Source organism: Bos javanicus, chromosome 10, assembly GCF_032452875.1.
Source record: "Bos javanicus breed banteng chromosome 10, ARS-OSU_banteng_1.0, whole genome shotgun sequence".
Classification (NCBI taxonomy): Eukaryota; Metazoa; Chordata; class Mammalia; order Artiodactyla; family Bovidae; genus Bos; species Bos javanicus.
Window position 1 is genome coordinate 48,045,392 of NC_083877.1, and position 19,836 is coordinate 48,065,227.

At 41.7% G+C, this 19,836-nt stretch overlaps 1 long non-coding RNA gene across 6 annotated transcripts in view; it reads left to right on the forward strand.

The window, feature by feature from the left end:
* LOC133256207 (uncharacterized) overlaps positions 1–19,836 on the forward strand; it is a 288,817-nt gene that overhangs the window by 191,963 nt on the left and 77,018 nt on the right. Inside the window, exon 6 of one of the 6 annotated variants that reach the window (XR_009739130.1) lies at positions 5,543–7,299. The exons of the other annotated variants lie outside the window; for them this stretch is intronic. This is a non-coding gene — a long non-coding RNA (uncharacterized LOC133256207). Of the gene's footprint in view, positions 1–5,542; positions 7,300–19,836 lie in introns of those variants that run through there. 6 annotated transcript variants of the gene reach the window in all.

Sequence of the window (19,836 nt, forward strand, 5' to 3'; positions counted from 1 at the left end):
AGGGAGAACGGGATTTGTCTCTAGAAATTATAATCTCTTTGAAAAGGAAACTTTTGAAAGGGTGTTTTGATTTTGTTTGCAGAAGCATTCTGTCTTTTGAGCCAGTCCTAAAACCTGACATGTTGTTATTTCAGATTCTGAAAAGTGTAAAATGTCTGTTTCCCTTCTCTATTGCCTGCATACCCTTCATCTATGTTTATTGCATTTGGTGCATGGAATTGGTATTCTCCCCAAAGGACTTAGAAGAGATGGAGCCACTAATTAACTAGAGGAACTGTGTGCCCATTTAAAACTGGTGTGTAGAAATTGATAGTTCCTGTCTATGGTGTCTCCAAAGAACAATTAAACAAACATTAATGCTAGGTAGTTGTGTATGGTTCACAGAGCTCTATTATGCATATTTCCTTTGGATGACAATACCATTAAATGTCACTGTATTTGTCTCATGTGTGTTAATTGTGGCTCTGTGGCTAGTGTTTAACCTTTGTAACAAATGAGGCCTGTATAATAGAGATTTTAGAAAAGGTGGGCTCTGGATTCCACTGTTTGCCATGACTATGCAGATTGGGCAAATTGCCTTCGCAATTCTCATCTATAGAATGGGAATAATAGTTTCTGGAAGGAATAAAAGAACTAATATTTATAAATTTGTCAATGCAGCACCTCACATTTTTCTAACCTGCATGGTTATAAAAGGTTTTCCTAAGTTTTCAATAAATTATTATGCTAATCTTTATATGTTAGTTAATTTTCTCTAAAAGTGCATCAGTTGGAGAGAATCCCTTTCAGAATTGTCAGTGCTTCATTTCTCAGGAAATGAGATGAATGGGAAAATTAGAAAGGAGGAAAATACAAAGTTGATTAAAAACTTATGGTCAATTATCTCATGGTGATTATCATGATGCTCCAGTGAGCATGTTTAAATTAGAGGCGTTTTGTGTGTATTTTACTATCTTAATCCAGACTAGATCCTGGTTAAGGATGAAAACACAAACAAAGCAAAAGTAACTACAAATAAATGGAAGAGAATGAATTGCCAAGTGTATGTGTAATGAGTTCTGCTCTGTTGGGAACAAGGGTTTCCAGCTATATTTTTGGACTGAGATTTCAGTGGGTGGGACTAGAAGATTGGAATAATTTGAGTAAAGTATAAAACCATCCCACATACTGATTTCTTTTTTTTGCCTGTTAGTTTTTTCCTGAAGCATAGTTAACATATAATATTAGTTTCATATATATAATACAGTGCTTCAATGTTTATTGTCTTTGTTATTCAGTCGCTAAGTCAGGTCCAACTCTTGCAGCTCCATGGACTGCAGCACACTAGGCTTCCCTGTCCTTCACCATCTCTGGGAGTTTGCTCAAATCCTTGTCCACTGAGTCAGTGATGCCATCCAACCATCTCATCCTCTTTTGCCCACTTCTCCTCCTGTCCTCAATCTTTCCCAGCATCAGGATCTTTTTCAATGAGTTGACTCTGCATCAGGTAGCCAAAGTATTGAAGTTTCAACTTCAGCAGCAGTCCTTCCAATGAATATTCAGGGTTGATTTCCTTTAGGCTTGACTGGTTTGATCTCCTTGCTGTCCAAGGGACTCTCAAGAGTCTTCTCCAGCCCTGAAATTTGAAAGCATCAATTTTTCAGCACTAAGCCTTCTTTATGGTCCAGCTCTCACATCCATACATGACTATGGGAAAAACCATAGCTTTAACTGTCAGCAAAGTGATGTCTTCGCTTTTTAATATGCTATCTAGGTTTGTCATAGCTTTCCTTCTAAGGAGTAAGTGTCTTTTAATTTCATGGCTGCAGTCACTGTCCGAAGTGATTTTGGAGCCAAGAAGATAAAATGCTTCCACGTTTTCCCCTTCTATTTGCCATGAAGTGATAGGACCATATGCCATGATCTTGGTTTTTTGAATGTTGAGTTTTAAGCCAGATTTTTCACTCTCCACTTTCACCTTCACCAAGAGGCTATTTAGTTCGTCTTCACTTTCTGTCATTGGAGTGGTGTCATCTGCATATCTGAGGTCGTTGACTTTTCTCCTCCCAACAATCTTGATTTCAGCTTGTGATTCATCCAACCTGGCATTTCGCATGATATACTCTGCATAGAAGTTAAATAATCAGGGTGACAATATACAGCCTTGAAGTACTCCTTTCCATACAACCGGTCTGTTGTTCCATGTCCAGTTCTAGCTATTTCTTCTTTTCCTGCATAGAGGTTTCTTAGGAGATAGGTAAGGTGGTCTGCTATTCCCATCTCTTTAAGAATTTTCCACAGTTTTTTTGTGAACAACAAAGTCTTTAACATAGTCAATGAAGCAGAAATAGATGTTTTTCTGGAATTCCCTTGCCTTCTCTGTGACCCAACAAATCTTGGCAATTTGATCTCTGGTTCCCCTGCCTTTTTAAAACCCAGCTTATACATCTAGAAGTTCTCGGTTCATGTACTGTTGAAGCCTAGCGTAAAGTATTTTGAGCACAACCTTACTAGCATGTGAAAGAGTGCAATTATATCAACATTTATATACATTATGAAATTATCACTATAAGTCAAGAAAACCATCCATGACCATACAAAGTTATTGTTGATTATATTCCCTATGCTATACTTTACATCCTGTGACTTGTTTATTTTAAACCGGAAGTTTGTACCTCTTTATTCCCTTCACCTGTTTTGCCCAACCCTCACCTCCCTTCCATCCGGCAACTACCAGTTAGTTTTCTGCCACATGCTAATTTCTTACCCCTTATAACTGGCCCCAGTCCCTACCAGCCAGGCCTTTTGTCCCTGGATCGCCAACACAGAAGCTCTGATGTATATGTTTCCCGTTCCAGAACTTTTTCCTGAGCATGTTCCCAAAGTAGGAATATATGTCCACTACAGGGATTGGGGGCAGGAGGAGAAGGGGATGACAGAGGATGAGCTGGCTGGATGGCATCACCGACTCGATGGACGTGAGTCTGAGTGAACTCCGGGAGTTGGTGATGGACAGGGAGGCTTGGCGTGCTGTGATTCATGGGGTCGCAAAGAGTCAGACACGACTGAGCGGCTGAACTGAACTGAACTGATACCTCATCCACCTCAAGATAGGCCTTGAAAAATTATATTAAAAATTATAAAAATTATATTAAAAATTATAAATCAGATGCCTTCATATTTGCAAAAATTTTGGAATCAAAATGAAATGTGGTAGAATATGAATAAAGTCTGTTTTTTGGTAAATAGTGCTTTCCCAGTGTTTATTTTTTGGTTTTGACAAATGAATCATGGTGACATAGTATGTTGACATGGGGGAAAATTGAGGAAACAAAACTCTGTGCTATCTTTGCAGCTTTTCTGTATCTAAAGTTAAAATAAAAGGCTTATTTAAAAATGAAATTTGAGATAAATTGAACCTTTGTCTTATTTTATAGAAAAAGAAACTGAGTTTCAAAACTCAGGGACCTGAGTGACCAAAAGCCTGGTTTCCTGACCATTTGACAAAGTGATACAGTGTTTGTAAATGTATTTAGAAACTGTAATCACTTAACCAATGAGCTCTTTTATAAAAGAAAATACAAGGTTTTCCACTTTTTTGCCCTGCCATATCCTCATAGACATTGTGGAAGTCTGTCTCATGGGGTCTGAAGGGGTGGCTACACTAAGGGGTCTGTGTGTGAGGCTAAAAAGTGGGGTCTCCTACCCAAAACCATGTGGCCTAAATTCAGTCCTGTGCTCTAGTGCCATCACATTATGATACAGGTCCTGGAACTTGGGGTCATGTGGAATTAGAGGTCATGCCCTGAAGATAAGTACAGGTGGGGGTCTCAGGAGCACAGACTTTTCAAAAGGAATGCCAGAACTTTGGCCCAAAACAGTGTTTGAAACCAAATGAGTATACCTTGGCTGCTTGCTCACTGACTTTGGAACCCAGACTGGCAAAGAAGCCCATCTCTTTGATTTGCTGAGTTGGGAATTTGATGTCTTCTGTTGGCTATTTTGCTTTCCTACACCTGGTCATACTCCTCGCTTTGAGTTCCTGCTGCTTCCAGGCTTCAGCACCCCACCTGCTCGCTCCTAGCTTTCCAACCTCCTGACTTTCCCACTAGTCATTGGCTTTGCCTTTTCCACCTGGCCTTGACAGCTTGCACTGGCCCTGTCCTGCAGTGCTCACTGGCTCTTGACTAGTAAATCACCATGGACAGCATGTGTGGTGTTAGGAGACAAGACTGCCTTGTTCATGAGAATAGAAACTCGTTTATAAGGACTGTCACCCCCTTGTTTTCTTGAACCAACACCTATCCTGGTGCTGTGCAGCATCACCACATGTGACCAGCAGGTTGATTCAGCATTGATGATCCCCTCTCTCCTTTTCCCCCATGACCACTAGCTAGACATGACCTCATCGTAGTTCTGGTTCTGACTGAGAAGAATCCCAGGAACAGGAAAAATGGGCAGATGGAGTTGGACAGTAGTGGTGTGAAGTGAAACTCTGCCGGGGAATTTTTCTCTTTGAGTCTCAGTTCTCTCCTCTAAAAGAGGAGGTCATTTATTAATGGTTTCATTAGTAAGACTGATTTAGGTTTCTGAGTAACTACACCCAACAATAGTTCAAGTTATTTCCTCATATATGATGGAATTAAATTGTTATACAACAATATCAGAAGTGAAGGGATCTCAGTCCTATGGTTTCTTGGACCCCAACTTCCTACAGTTTCCAGAACCACATTTCATAATCTCACCCTGAGTTCTCAAGAGATACCACTACACTGGTAGATTGTAGAATTAGTGAATGGAATTACATTCTCCAGTTTAATCAGAGGATCTTGTAGGACAGCCTGCTCTTCTAACTTGTGTTATTTCAGCCTGAAATTTCTTGGCATTGACATTCTTGTGGTAACCTCATCTCTGAGCTAAAATAGAAAACTTTGGAAAGAGCATGATGGCAGTTTTGTTTGGCACCTCAATATGTATATACTGAAAAAATACACTAAGATGTTAAGCAGTGGCTGTATTCTGGAATTCTGAGTATTTTAGTTCTTTTTTTATATTTTCCTTTTTCTCCAATGTATATATTACTTCAATAGTCAGATAAACAAATAGGTAATGTATAAAACATTTTGAAATCTTGTTATTTTCTAGTAATAAGAAATGAAGAGGATGAGAGAAGAAACAGTTGGAAGACCTTGAGTAACATGTTTTTGTTCATTCTTTCAATAAATGTTCATTGACCATCTAATATATACATACTCTAACTGAGTCTTTGCCAGAGGTAAAAGTAAATCAGAAAGTTGACCTCAATTAACTTGGAATTTAACTAGGAATATACAAATGTATACTAAGCATATAATATTAGAGTTCATGCACTAAAGGTCATATGAAGCCCTATGCAAGGAGATTCGGCTTATGTAAGGTAAAGGTCATCTCAGAGTTAGTAGGTGAGACTTCATTAAAGAGGTGGCATTTGATTTGACCTTTGGAGGGTGAGTAGGATTTTGAAAAGTGAAGATGGGAAGAGGAGATTGTTGATTTCCACCTGTTTCCTTTTTATTCCCTGTAGCATCTGTGAGAGAATACAGAGATGGACACTCTCCATGGTATGAAGATGGGCCTGTGAAGAGGAGTAGAAATGGTGATGTTGAAGGTGGGAATTCCACCCTCTTCATCTTTGTATTCCCGGTGCACCAGTCTGGCCATGTAACATGTATGTGTGTGTGTGTGTGTGTGTGTGTGTGTTAGTTGCTCAGTTGTGTCTGACTCTTTGCGACCCCATGGACTATAGCCCACCAGGCTCCTCTGTCCATGGGATATCCCAGTCAAGAATACTGCAGTGGGTAACCATTCCCTTCTCCTGGGGATCTTCCTGATCCAGGGATCAAACCCAGGTCTCCTGCATTGCAAGCAAATTCTTAACCATCTGAGCCACAATGGAGTCCTCCGTGCATAGTAACCTCAGTAAAAGAGTCAGTCAATGATCAATGAAGTCATAAAGCATACTTAGTAGTAGTGTTGGAGGAGGTCGTCAAGAGGGCACACCACTGGCTGGCCTGTGAGTTGGACCTGGGCGGTCAGAGGCTCCTACTCCCTTCCATGTCCTTGGAATGTACATTCTCCCACCTCTCCCACTGTTCCAAGTGGGAACTTTTCCAAGGATGCAATCGAGGAAGTAAGGTGTTGTGACCGTCTGGATGGTAAAGATAACTGAACCCAGATAAGGCATCAAGGTTAAGATCCTGGTGGGCAGGTGTGGTGATCTTGTGGCTGCCCAAGACAGGCTTCATAAGTTCCCTTATTTATCAAAACTGCCACCTACTAACCTGCCTCTTCTTCGGTCTCTCCTTGCCCTCTATGGGGGCAAATTTGCAAACCATCTAGTTGCATTGAATTTCTCTAAATTCATAGAATTACTCAGATTCACTTTTCAGGAGGCACCTGAAAATATGTCATGTGAGTTTGTAAAATTTTGATGCATTTTTCATTTTAATGTTCCTAACTCCCCTGTACATACCTACCATCTCATAGTGCTCCCATCATTCTCTGAAAGTCCTCCATCTTAACTCTGGGATTCAGTTGCTTCACTGTAATACACCACACCATCAACTGTACTTGCTGAGGACCACATCTGTACCTGGTCCATGGTTATTTCCCCAGGGCCTAACAAATGGACTGCTCCCAAGTGGGCTCTACATACATATCTGTGAAATGAATGAATGCCTGATGTCCCTTGATAAAGTGTTGTCATGGACAGCTGTCAATGGATATGTCAACTTGAGTATAATTGACTATGGACTGGGGAAAGTTCAGGCATACACTAACTGCCTGTAAGTTTGTTTGGGGACTTAAATTGGATCATTTACAGAGAATGAAATGTATAAGGACAGAATATGTAACATTTTTTGGGGGCTATCAAAGAATGAATCAATAAATACAGATAAATGCCATGGAATGGGTCAGTAGGATCCTGCAGGATGTCTCTCGTGGGGTTCCACTTGTCTGGAAGTGCCTCAGTTTGGTCTGGACTAACATTTTGGTCAACCCCCAGGAAGTGACAAAGTTGAGAGTTTCAGTCCTCTTCCTACATATGAAAAAATGGGGAAGGAAAATCATCTGAAACTAGGTTCTTAACATTGTCCTGCTTTTGCTTAAAACAGGCTCCTTTAGCCTGTCTGATTAAGTCCTCTAAGACTGCACCCATGACTCCCAGATAAATAAAGCCAGTGATCAATTCTTAACCCTCACCTTGATTAGCACATCCATGCATTTGGCATGGCTGATTACCCTCTCTGATATATATATTTTTTCACTTGGTTTCTAATTTCACTGACTGTTCCACTTCAGCCACCTGTGCTGGTTCCTTATCATTTCTTGTTTCGTGTTGGAGTAGATTAAGACTCAGGTGTTAGTCCTCCTCCCTTTATCTTCACCCCTTTCCTATTCTGTCTTATGATTTTAAGTACCAAGCGTGTGTGTGTGTGTGTGTGCGTGCGTGCGTGCTAAGTTGCTTCAGGCCTGTCCGACTCTTTGCAATCCTATAGGCCACAGCCTGCCAGGCTCCTCTGTCTGTGGGATTCTTCAGGCAAGATGGGGTGGGTTGCCATGCCCTTCTCTGGGGGATCTTCCTGACCCAGGGATAGAACTTGTGTCTCTTACATCTCCTGCATTGGCACGCAGGTTCTTTACCACTAGTGCCACCTGGGAAGCCCCTTAAGTACCAAATAAGCACCAAAAATTCCCAAATATATCTCCAATGCAGCTGACTTCTGGAAATTTCCAATTGGAGATACAGACACCTCACTCTTAATGTGTCCATTGCTCACTCCTTTCTCTCTCTTCTAAATTCAATTCAGAATGTATCTTGTTAGTCTTAGTATAAGAAGTGTATCTAGATTCTACCACTTCTCACCATTTCCACTACTGCCTTTCTGCTGTGAGCCTCCATCCCCTCTCGCATGAATTACTGCCAAGATCTCCTACCTGGTCCTGCTCCTTTTGCACTTGCCCCCTGCAGATCCTTCTCAATATAGCAGCTGGAACAATCCTTTTAAAACGTACATCAGATCATGTCACTCCTCTTCTCAAAACCCTTCAGTGGAGCACATCTCACACAGAGGAAAAGCCAGAGTCCTTATAACAGCCTGTAAGGCGTTACGTGATGCATACCCTTCCCACTGCTCATTTCTTCATCCCGTCTTACCCTCCTCCTCATTCTTCCTTCTGCAGGTACACTGCCTCCTTGATAGTTCTTGAGCTTAACAGAAATTCTCCCACCTTAGGCTCTTAGGAGCACTGCATGTTCCCGCCAGTTGATGGTATCTTCATGGCTGTCTGCCTCATTCTCAGATCTTTGCTCACTCAAACGCCACCTTCTCCCTGAAACTGGTCCTGCCCTACTCCTGGCACTCCCAACCCCTCTTAGCCTACTTGGCATCAATCAACTTCTAGCATCTTATACACTTATTGGTTATATCCATTGTTAACTCTTTCTATCTCTGCTCTACTATCTATAGGTTTGCAAAGACACGGATCTTTGTGTATTTTTTTTTCCATTAACAAACCCCAAATATCTAGAACAATGGCAAGTACATAGAGGGTTCAGTTCAGTTCAGTCGCTTAGTTGTGCCCTACTCTTTGCAACCCCATGGACTGCAGCACACCAGGCTTCCCTGTCCATCACCAAATCCTGGAGCTTGCTCAAACTCATGTCCATTGAGTCAGTGATGCCATCCAACCATCTCATCCTCTGTTGTCCCCTTCTCCTCCTGCCTTCAATCTTTCCCAGCATCAGGGTCTTTTCCGAAGAGTCAGTTCTTCCCATCAGGTGGCCAAAGAATTGGAGCTTCAGCTTCAGCATCAGTCCTTCCAGTGAATATTTAGGACTGATTTCCCTTAGGATGGACTGGTTTGACCTCGTTGCAGTCCAAGGGACTCTCAAGAGTCTTCTCCAACACCACAGTTCAAAAGCATCAATTCTTCGGCGCTCTGTTTTCTTTATGGCCCAACTCTCACATCCATACATGACCACTGGAAGAACCATAGCTTTGAATAGACAGACCTTTGGTGGAAAATTATGTCTCTGCTTTTAATACACTGTCTAGGTTTGTCATAGCTTTTCTTTCAAGGAAAATAGAGGTACTTCCAAGTATATAGAGGGTACTCAATTAATACTTGTCAAATGAATGAATAATATTTTCATCACTCTTTGTACTTCCCCTGTAGCCAGTCATTCATCAAATCCAGTTATTTACACCAGTCCCTTACCTATGTATACCCATTGCCTAGATGCTTAACTATCTCTGAGCTGTTGTTCTTTACTGTCTTCTGAACCAAATGAGGGCTTCCCTCATAGCTCAGTTGGGAAAGAATCTGCCTGCAATGGAGGAGACCTGGGTTCAATCCCTGGGTTGGGGAGATCCCCTGGAGAAGGGAAAGGCTACCCACTCCAGTATTATGGCCTGGAGAATTCCCTGGACTGTATAGTCCATGGGGTCACAAAGAGTCAGACACAACTCAGTGAACCAAATGAACACTTTCCCTAAATTTATTTAGGGAAAGTTGTCTCCAGCCAGGCTGAATTCCTAACTTCAGTGTCACCTCATTGCCCATGTGATGAAATTCTTACTCCTTAGCCTGACCCCAGGGGCTTCTAACTCACTAGGCCAATCTCAGCATCCAGCAGTCCTCTCTGCAACTTCTCTTCCTGCCAGATGACCTTGCATTCCATCTCCTATCAGCACGTTACCCTTATCTTCTTTGCTCCTGCACATACTGTTTTCTTCCACCCAGGAAGTCTTCTCTCTACTTTCCCATCAATTTTCCAGTGGTCTGCTCAGTTCCTTGTGGTCTGGGTTCCCTAACGAAGTGGGCACATTAATGATATGCTGGCCCTGATGTGGTCATATAGCTCCTTTACACATAGAACAAAGAGCTCTGACAATAGGTGTGTTTTAGAAGATACTACAAGGAGTGAGGAATAAATATTCAGCTTAGGGTGGGAGAAAATGAAAATACCTGAAATGCATAAAGGATTCATTTGCTCTCCTCCTTAAAGCATTTCCTGACCCTTTTGGGCTAAAAGACCTCTCCCCCGTGCTTTCTCACCGCACTTTATTATCTAAGCCACACGAATGACAGTTCTTTACATAGGGGCTTGTGATGTCTTCTTCACTGCTCATTGTGAACAGTTTGATCATGTATTGCCACTTTCTCACATGTTTATTTTTGCTTTTATGCCCTCTGTGAGAGCAGGATCTACACCCTACCCTTCTGGGTATCCTTTGGGGTACCTGTCAGAACTGCCTCTAACTGTGCCAACTGTAGCTTTTGGAAACCCTGAGACTGAACCCTGAGGGTCCCCTTTTACCACTTTCTTTTGAAGTAGGATTGAGTAGCCCAGCCCCAACCCCACTCCAGTTTGGTCTTTGTACTGCTGTTCCAAGGGGCTGATTTTTCAGGAGCAAGACATGGTGCTCACCACTTGTGTGCGAGTTAGGGACTCAGTCCCAGACTCTTTTCTCTATCCTTTACCAAAGGCCACACCACAACTTTTGGGGGTAAGAGAAGGAGCAGGGAGTGAGGAAGGACAGAAAGGGGCAGTGCCAGGTGTGGGTCCCACAGACTTAAGTTCCCGTCTCAGCTCTACTACTTCATAGACGTTTGATGCAGGGCAAGTTGCTTAACCTCTTGGAGTCTGGATTTCCTCATTTAAAAGCTCTGAGTAAGAAATTTTTGCTCATCCTCCATTTATGAGGAGTATCTCAAATAGTGTCTTACCTGGAGTAGACACCTAATAGGTAAATGGCAGCTGATGGACATTGCTTTTATTTTCTAAGTATGGCCCCGTCATGACAACATTTATTCCTCATAATAATCCCATGAATCCAGTAGGGTGCACTTCTTATCTCCCTATTATAGACATTAAATAAAAGGGAGTTTGGAGAAGTTAACTGGCTTTCTTATTATCACTCAGAAATGTCATGACACCACGAGGTTGAAAATCCAAATCTTCTGTTTTCTAAACCTGAAGCACTTTGATATATTTATGCTTAGCATGCATGCTCAGTCATGTCCCACTCTTTAGGACCCCAGGTCCTGTAGCCCTCCAGGCTCCTATGTCCATGGGATTATCCAGGCAAGAATACTGAAGTGGGTTGCTATTTCCTCCTCCAGGGGGTCTTCCTGACTCAGGGATCAAACCCACATCTCCTCCATTGGCAGGTGGATTCTTTACCACTGAGCCATCTGGGAAGCCCATACTTATGTTTACATGATATGAATAAAGAAATGTCTTCAAAGGGCTTACAGACTGAGTGGTAAAATATTTTACATCGGTTTCAGGTACAGCATGGTGTGTTCTTTAATTGGATCCTTGTATGTAATTAGTTCATTTTATACAAACTCGTGGATGGATATTATTTTTGAGAAGGAAGTTTTAATTTTTCTCTATATACCTTATTCTATAAGGTTTGTCACCAACTCAACTTATATAACCTAGTGAATTTTTTATTTTCTTAAAAATGTAAGGGATTTCTCTATAAAAGTAGCTGAAACTTTTTTTTTTTTTTTCTGGAGTGGGTCTCCAAGGAAGCAAAGAATTGCCAGACAAATTTACTTTATTCCCCCTCCATCTAGGAGGTGAAATGTAGTCTTATTAAAATCCAGAGAATGAATTCACTTAAGCTCTCTACTGCAGGATGTTTTTCTGACAAGCTCTGTCTTGGAAAAGTATGTTGTACCACTAATTAAGAAATTATTTTGACAGGGTGAATGTTTTGAAGATGTGTGTTGTACACAACCTAATATAGTCTAATTTTCTTCCAGTGTAGCAAAAATATGTGGGTTAAAGGGGAAAAAAGTGTGGCCAGATAATATCAATAATAGGAGTGCCTCAATTTTAGCTGAGAAGAATTCAAGAAGCAGCCAGCCAATTTGTCTAGGGAAATTTGCTCTCGGCTAAGATGGTATAAAAGGTCTTACCCTTGGGCAAACCATTTATTTAAAAAAGTTTAGAAAAAAACATTTTTTTCCACTGATGGTAAGATTTTTTTCAGAGTTGCCATTTCTATATGCAAGGATGCAGAATGGAGGTAAATGGTTTGCTCTCTAGAAGGATAGCAAATTGGGAGTGTTTTTGAATATTTACAGTTAAGCTCCATTCTGAGTTTTAAGCATATTCTGGACTTGAAGCTTTTTCCAAGAAAAATTACAGGTGAGTTGGGCATCTGTAAATCCCCAGCTGGTGATCTATCCTAATGTGTGTGTGTGTGAACAACTGTAAATAATTCAAAATCTTTATTTTCTCTATTCCTTTCATTTCTAATTGATGATGCTTTCAGAGTTTGGGTGAGAAGACTTGTAATAAAATTAATACTTTACCAAGCAAGTGCTACTTAGAGCATTCATTTTTATATTATACATTTTATAACAAATTTCATTATAAAATGATAAACATATTCTTGAACTCTGTGTAGGAGGAGTTATCCCAAATAACACCTAGGAAGACAAAGCCCACTAAAAATTCCCATACATAAATGAAAATAGTATTTTAAGTCAAATGTTAATAAGGCTCTCAAATTATAAATACAAAACAGATGGGGGTCATATCCATGTTTTTAGTTGAATTAGTTAGTAGGTCTGTACAGAAAGGCTATTTCTAGGTGTTTTTCTATGTTCTGTAGGACTCTGGAGGGCTTCCCTGGTAGCTCAGCTGATAAAGAATCTGCCTGCAATGCAGGAGACCCAGGTTTGATTCCTAGGTTGGGAAGATCCTCTGAGAAGGGAACGGCTACCCATTCCAGTATTCTTGCCTGGAGAATCCCATGGAGGGAGGAAACTGGCAGACTATGGTCCATGGGGTTGCACAGAGTCGGACATGACTGAGTGACTAAGCACAGCACAACATAGGATTCTGGGCCCTAAATACCACTGAATCAAATGGACCTCTTTCAGGAAATACGCACTCCCTGGCCACACTAACAGAATCAGAACTCTCCTTTCAAAAGCTTCTCAAAAATGTTGTTGATGTAAAGTGCTTGCTTAGTGATGGGAAAGGTGAGGGAGAGGAAGTAGTCTAGAAGGACTCTGGTTTTCTAGCCTGGGTTACCGGATACCATGTCAAGAGAAAAATAGCTTTCAGGGGGAGTGGAGGGAAAGAATATGGTCAGTCTGGGACAGGTTGCATTTGAGGTGTTTATGGGAAACCAGTTGGAGACAGCTCATAGTTTATTGTAAAACATGGATCTGGAGATCACTAGATAAGGCCAGACCAGAGACATGCTTTGTTAACTTGTCCATTGGTTCTTGATCATTTAAGCGGCAGACATGAACAAGACTTTCCATGGTGAGAGCATGGAATGCAAAGGAAACTGTGGTCTTCAATTCATCAAACACTTTCTGATTTACCCTACTATGTACTAGGTATTGGTTGATAAAAATGAATGTCTCTTCCCTCAGTTAAATTCATGTATTGGTTGGGAAGAAACATGCACAGTTGAATACTGTTGACCCTTGAGAAGCCTGGAGGTTAGGGTGCTGTGCCTCCATGCAGTTGAAAATTCAAGTATAACTTGGGAGTCAGCCCTCCCTATCTATGGTTCCTCCAAATTGGAAACTTTTCATCCATGGATTCAGTTAACCTCAGATCATGGAGTACTGTAGTATTCACTATTATAAAAAAAAAAATCTGTGTATAAATGAACTCATGTAGTTTGAGCCCACATGGTTCAAGAGTCAACTGTATATTGGAGAATAATAATGTTCTATTGGTTTATGATAGTGTAGGTGCTAGGATACCTGAAAAGAATGGTGAGAAGAGATGGTGAAACTGGAATTCCTTAATATTTGAGATGAACAAAGAAAGGGATAAAACAGGAAGTGAATACTCTCAATATTCAAGGTGGTTTGTCATGCTTGGGGAAGGGAGAAAGAATTCTCAAAGAATTGCTGGATTTAGACCCGCAACCAAACCAAACCAGGCAGAATCAGGATGCCCAGTTAAATATGAATGTCAGGTAAATAATGAATAAATTTTTTAGTATAAGTATGTTCAGTGCATTATTTAGTGCATAAAAAGTGAAAGTGTCAGTAGCTCAGTCATGTCCGACTCTGTGACCCCATGGTTTGTAGCCGTCAGGCTCCTCTGTCCACGGAATTTGGGGTATACTTATGGTGAAAAGTAAAGCATTGCTTATAAGATCTTCAAATTTAACTGAATGCCCTACTATCATGAGTCAATCATGATACCTATATGTAGCGAGGGATAAAGAAAGGAGTAAATCAGTAATGAAGATGGTTTGCAACACTTGAAGGGGATAAAGGATTCCCAAACCCCTTCTACCTTAGGATTTCCAGATCTAGCATCCCCAAGTGAATATATTTGCACTTGGTCACTGTTTCTTATCAGAATGTTCTCCACAATCATAATTGTTTCTCATTTTGATGAGAAACCTCATTTACCTTTGTTCAGTATTCAAGATATTTTCACATAACTATGTCATGTGTCTTCACAACAACCTTTAGAGGTTGGTAGGAAAGAGATTAGCAGATTCATTTCCATATAAGAAGTAGACAGGTGAGGTTCAACTATTTGCCCAAGTTTACAAGCTTGATTGCGGTGGAATGAGACCCTAACTCATCTTTACTGACTCAAATTCCAGTGCTAAATAATATGTTATGCCATCTCTAAAAAAACAGAGAAACCTATCATGCTGAGGTCAGTTTCTACATTCTCAGATTTTTCTCTGTAGGGGAACATATTGTCTAAATTATATTTGAACAGATGATAAACTTTGGGGCAGATGATAATAGAGCAATGTAAAGGGGGATGGCCTTCATAAATTAGCTACATTTATAGAGGATTAATAAAGATCATTGAAGACTTCCAAATATCTCATGAACAGCTGCCATTAATGAAGCCTTGAAATAGTCTTTATACGTTGATCACTAGATGTATTCTGTTCTCATGACTTCCATATTTGGAAAAAAAACATTTGCTTAATACAGTATAGCGGTTTGTTCCTTGGTGTCTGTAAACTTGTAAATACTTTCATGAATTAAAATGGCTCAAGAAAAGAACATAGTTTATAACTGAAAATTTAATAGGGCATAGATATTTATGTCATCTATTACTATATATTTGCTCAATAATGTATTCTCTGTATGTTTTATGGAACATGAATCTGATCTCTGAGAGTCTAAATTGAGGTTAGTAAATCTATCATAACAAGGATACTAAATTGTTATTAGAGGAACATAGGGCTTTTTACTTTTAAGTTTAATACTTAATGAATGTCTGGTTTGTTTTTTTTCAAGTTGCCAAAAATAGGGGTCCTGTTTGGTAGGTAAAGAATCCTGTTCTTAGGCAATTTTTCGTTCTCCATCACCAGCCACTGTTTCTCCTTCAGGTTCTTTTTCTGTTGCTTTTAGCTCACATTCAATAAATGATGCCTGTATTTTCATGTTAAATGCTATGTTCTTTTTTAATTTTATTTTTTTTCTGTTTTTATGGAGTGTTATGAAAAACTGCTCACTTTAAGAAATTGACAGGTCCATTAACAGAGAACTTTATGTCTGAGAGTCCAAGCAGTTAGGCCTTCTGGATATTCAGGAAGTGGAGGGTGTCAAACCAGTCATTTTTATTGCAGACTAAAATGATGGCTGCAAGGAGATGGGCTCACATTATCACTTTATATAAATCACCCAGCCTGTCTTTCATTTCTAGCCTTCTCTTAGAAATCAGAAAGCTCAGAGTTCTTACACTTAAAATAAGAAAATAACAGAAAGCTTAAGAAACTGGGTCCAGCCCAGCTTATGTCTCAGAGTCTCAAGGGATGTATAGGAAGATGTGCACTTTACATCTGATTAATTTCAAAGAGTACATATATTTCTCAAACAAATGAGCATGCATTTTGTAACCACACAAACCTAGTTATAAATCTCAGCCCTGCCATTAATAGCTGTGTGGCCATGAATAGGTGGTTTAACCTTTCTATGTCTTAGTTATTTTCATCTGTAATGTGACATCAGTGACAATTGATGCTCTACAGTTATGGTGCTTGAGAAGACTCTTGAGAGGCCCTTGGACAGCAAGGAGATCAAACCAGTCTATCCTAAAGGAAATCAACCCTGAATATTTATTGGAACGACTGATGCTGAAGCTGAAGCTCCAATACTTTGGCCACCTGATGCAAAGAGCTGACTCACTGGAAAATACACTGATACTGGGAAAGATCAAGGGCAGGAGAAGAAGGGGGCAACATAGGATGAACTGGATGGATGGCGTTATTGACTCAATGGACATGAGTTTGAGCAAGCTCTGGGAGATAGTGAAGGACAGGGAAGCCTGGCATGTTTCAGTCTGCTGCTGCTGTTGCTAAGTCGCTTCAGTCATGTCCAACTGTGTGTGACCCCATAGACGGCAGCCCACCAGGCTCTGCCGTCCCTGGGATTCTCCAGGCAAGAACACTGGAGTGGGCTGCCATTTCCTTCTCCAATGCATGAAAGTGAAAAGTGAAAGTGAAGTCACTCAGTCGTGTCTGACTCTTAGCGACCCCATGGACTGCAGCCTATCAGGCTCCTCCATCCATGGGATTTTCCAGGCAAGAGTACTGGAGTGGGTTGCCGTTGCCTTCTCCGATGCTTCAGTCTATGGGGTCACAAAGAGTTGGACATGACTTAGTCACTGAACAACAACAACAGCAATTCTTCTGATGGAAGAGATATTCAAATGATGGACATTTGGGCTGGAAATTCTTCGTTGTGGAAGCTTTTTGTGCATTGTAGGATGTTTTGCAGTATCCCTAACCTCTACTTAGGCCCATAGCACCCCATTCCCAGTTGTAACAAAGGAAAAGTGTCTCTAGACATTTCTCTGGCAACATCCACTGGGGATCAGCATCACCTCGAGTTGAGAACCACTAGTTTAGAGGAAGGAGGGAATCTTGAAATCTCGCCAGAGGCTGGAGTAAGTCACTGATGCCTACAGAGCAGGATTGAAGACTATAAAGAAAGTGCTCCCACACAGTGCCTGGTATCAAGGTGGGCTATCAATAAATTGAGTTTCTTCTTTTTCCTCTTCCTGGAGTGAATACTATGGTGTGCCTCCACATCCCCACGTGAGGACCAAAACACTCCTTCCGTCAGCTACCAGGAGCATGGCTGCTGACAGCTCACCGTGTCTCTCCCTGGGCATTGCCCTTAGCTGAAGTGTGCTGTCTCTCTCCAGCCATGTCCCCTCCCTGAGAGCAGCCTAAAGCTGGCAACTAGTTGTTGCAGGGGTATAAGTCCCAGTCCCCTTGCCTCCATTGGGGATGTCCCTGAAAGGCTATCTCAGCCTCAGAGCTTTAGAGCTGTGGGGTCACCCGAGACTTTTGTGGGTGGATTGTATTGGCACTTCTCCCTTGCTGGGTCCCATGTCTGTCATTCCTTACAAGTGTTGTTCTTGCGAGCTCTCTCCTGTCAGCCTCCTGCCCCAAACCTCTACCTCAAAGCCTATTTCTCAGGGAACTCCACCTAGGCCATGCTTCTTTGGAACCATGTTTTGTGGGAATCTGCCAGTTTTAGTGAGATAATACAAGTCAAGTCCTTAGTTCTGTAGTTAAGCATGACAAACATTACTTATTGTTGCTGCTACTGCTAAGTCACTTCAGTCGTGTCTGACTCTGTGCAACCCCATAGACGGCAGCCCACCAGGCTCCCCCAGCCCTGGGATTCTCCAGGCAAGAACGCTGGAGTGGGTTGCCATTTCCTTCTCCAATGCATGAAAATGAAAAGTGAAAGTGAAGTCGCTCAGTCGTGTCCGACTCTTAGCAACCCTATGGACTGCAGCCTACCAGGCTCCTCCGTCCATGGGATTTTCCAGGCAAGAGTACTGGAGTGGGGTGCCACTGCCTTCTTTACCCATTATTAGTATCTGAATTTACCCATTATTTAAGTTATGTGTATCTTAGATTTTGTTACTTCCTATGGGTAATGGAAGGCAGCACTGATGGCAGAGTAGCAGGACGAATGCTCATTTTCTCCTGTGAAAACACCAAAATAGCAACTAGCTCCTGAGCAACCATCAACAGGAGAATTCTGGATCCCACCAAAAAAAGATACCCTGTGTCCAAGGGCAAAGGAGAAGCCCCAACAAGACGGTAGGAGAGGCACAATCGTGTTTAAAATCAAATCTCAGACCCGCCAAAGATGCTCAGAGGGCACAAACAAAACCTTGTGTGTACCACAAGTGAGGGAAGGGACCAGTGACCCCTACAAGAGACTGAGCCAGACCTGCCTTTGAGTGTTTGAGTGTCTCTTGTGGGGGCACAGGTCAGCAGTGACCTGCCGCCAGGGCAGGGGCTCTGGCTGCAGCAGACCTGGGCGGTGCAGCATGGGGCATGAGTCCTCGTGCAGGAGGTCGCCATTACCCCGCACCGTAGGGCCTCTGAGCAGACAAGCCACAAACTGGAGAACACTTATACCAAAGAAGTTCTCACACTGTTACAAAAATTCTAGGGTCCACAACAGACTTCCCAACCTGGGGATCCAGCCAAAGGACTGAGAACCCCCAGGGAAACAGACTTTTCAAGGGCACAACTAAACCTTGTGTGCACCAGGACCCAAGAGAAAGGAACAGTGACCCCACAAGAGGCTGAGCCAAACTCGCCTTTGAGTATCTGGGAGTCTCCGGCGGAGGTGTGGGTCAACAGTGGCCTGCCACGGGGTCGGGGCACTGACTACAGCAGTCCTGGGAACTGTGGTGTGGTGGCATAAGTCCTTCCGAAGGAGGTCCCCATGACCGCCAGTACCCCTACCATAGTTTGGCCTAAGGCCAAACTACAGGGAGGGAACACAGCCCCACCCATTAGCAGAAAATTAGATCAAAGATTTACTGACCATAGGCCTGCCCACCAGAGAAAGACCCAGTTTTACATAGCCAGTACCTACCACCAGGAAGCTTCCAAAAGCCTCTTATCCTCATGTATCAGAGGGCAGATAGAGTAGAAAACACAATCACAGAAAAGTAACCAAACTGATCACATGGATCACAACACTGTCTAAATGAAACTGTGAGCCATGCCATATGAGGCCACTCTAGACTGATATGATAGGTCGTGGTGGAGAGTTCAGACAAAATGTGGTCCATTGGAGAAGGAAATGGCAAACCACTTCAGCATTCTTACCTTGAGAACCCCATGAACAGTATGAAAAGGCAAAAATATATGACACTGAAAGATGAACTCCATAGGTTGATAGGTGCTCGATATACTACTGGAGAAGAGTGGAGAAATAGCTACAGAAAGAAAGAAGAGGCTGAGTCAAAGCAGAAACAATGTTGGTTGTGGATGTGTCTCATGGTGAAAGTAAAGTCTGATGCTTTAAAGGACAATATTTCATAGGAAACTGGAATGTTAAGTCCATGAATTAGGGTAAACTGGAAGTGGTCAAACAGGAGATGACAAGAGTGAATATTGACATTTTCAGAATCAGTGAGCTAAAATGGACTGAAACAGGTGAATTTAATTCAGATGACCATTATATCTACTACTGTGGGCAAGAATCTCTTAGAAGAAATGGAGTAGCCCTCATAGTCAACAAGAGTCTGAAATGTAGTACTTGGGTACAATCTCAAAAATGACAGAATGACCTCTGTTCATTTCCAAGTCAAACCATTTTCAGTATCACAGTAATCCAAATCTATGTCCCAGCCACTAATGCTGAAGAAGCTGGAGTTGATTGGTTTAGGTCTATGAAGACATACAAGACCTCCTAGAACTAACACCCAAAAAAGATGTCCTTTTCATCATAGGGGACTGGAATGCAAAAGTCGGAAGTCAAGAGATACCTGGAGTAACAGGCAAGTTTGGCCTTGGAGGATGA